General features: G+C 52.1%; 1 pseudogene; it reads left to right on the top strand.

Annotated features, from left to right (window-relative positions):
* The first annotated feature begins 596 nt into the window (after positions 1-596).
* On the top strand, positions 597-1,078 carry LOC123419808 (annotated as a pseudogene).
* Positions 1,079-1,321: the final 243 nt, after the last annotated feature.

The raw sequence follows: 1,321 nt of genomic DNA, 5'->3' as shown, positions 1-1,321 counted from the left end.
GGGTTGGGGCAGGCTGGCGCGGGGTGGATGTTGGATCGATAGAAGGGATGTATAGAGGGAGGGTGAATAAACTACTTGCATAAATTAAAACCTAACCTTTTCCCAAATTAGATTGTTGGCGGACTTTAGCAATTCTAACAAGTCTAGTGCAACCTACACATGCTAGTCAACATACTTGGCAGTGGAAAGTAAAGACATTGCACATGTAGTAAGGAGTAGAGTTTAGGAAGATGAAACGCAAAGATGAACACGAATATTTTTGGCATGGTTCCGATAGGTGGTGCTATCATACGTCCACATTAGTGGAGACTTCAACCCATGGAGGGTAACAGTTGCAAGAGTTCACGTAGGGCTCCGCCCACAAGGGGTCCATGAAGAATCGGCCTTGTCTATTCCACCATGGCTTCCGTCCACACAGGACTAGTCTCACTCACGGTAGATCTTCACAAAGTAGGAGATCTCCTTTCCCGTACAAATTTATTGGTTCAATTCCACAACACAAAGTAGGAGGCACCGAAGCTACACCTAACCAATCTAGGAGGCACCACCCTAAAAAAGGTAATAGATGCGGTAGAACGATGAAATCCTTGCTCTTGTGCTTCTGTCGGCGTTCTGGGAACGGGGGTACCCAGACTTGCCTACCTGTGGCCCAGGGCTGGCCCAATTAATCAGCCAAATACAACCTGGCGCGGAACAACTCAGGGCAAGGCCCTCGCGAGGGCCCGAGCCACGCGAGGAGGAGCAACACCAAGACCCGCAGGGGGCCTCTTCAGGACCCCTCGAGAGCAGCGGATATTATGAGGCAACACCTGGCCTCAGGATTCAAGGGTGACGCGGGAGAGGACAGTCGAGCTGCAGACCGCAGGATGGTGCAGTTTCCCCTTTAGTGCAAAGGGGACAAGGACATATGCGGGTTCCCAAGGCACCTTCCAAAGGTTTCCATTCTGGTGCAACAAGGCCTCCACCGCCCGCCAGCAGGATGGACGTCATCCGTGGACCCGTCCCTGCAGCGCTGTCAACTACTTTGCAGGCGAAGACCACCTTTGGGTAGGGGGAGCATGTTCTCGTGTTCCCCTTCAAAATTGGACATTGTGGGATCCCTTCCCGCCAGAACGATAAGGGCAGAGGACCAGGGCCGCCGCTATATATAGAGAATAGATTACTTCGTAGAGGGGAGATCTTCGGACCATTCATGCACTCACTTTCAACACTCGAAGGCCGCCAAACCTCCAAAGGCCCTCGAACACTGTACTAGTTCATCCGCCTACCTCCACGAGACACAATCCACCAAAGCAGGAGTAGGGTATTACGCTTCTCAGCG

The sequence above is a fragment of the Hordeum vulgare genome, chromosome 1H (assembly GCF_904849725.1).
Source record: "Hordeum vulgare subsp. vulgare chromosome 1H, MorexV3_pseudomolecules_assembly, whole genome shotgun sequence".
Taxonomy (NCBI): Eukaryota; Viridiplantae; Streptophyta; class Magnoliopsida; order Poales; family Poaceae; genus Hordeum; species Hordeum vulgare.
Note: the sequence above shows the minus strand (reverse complement) of the source record. Positions and strands in the feature narration are given on the sequence as shown.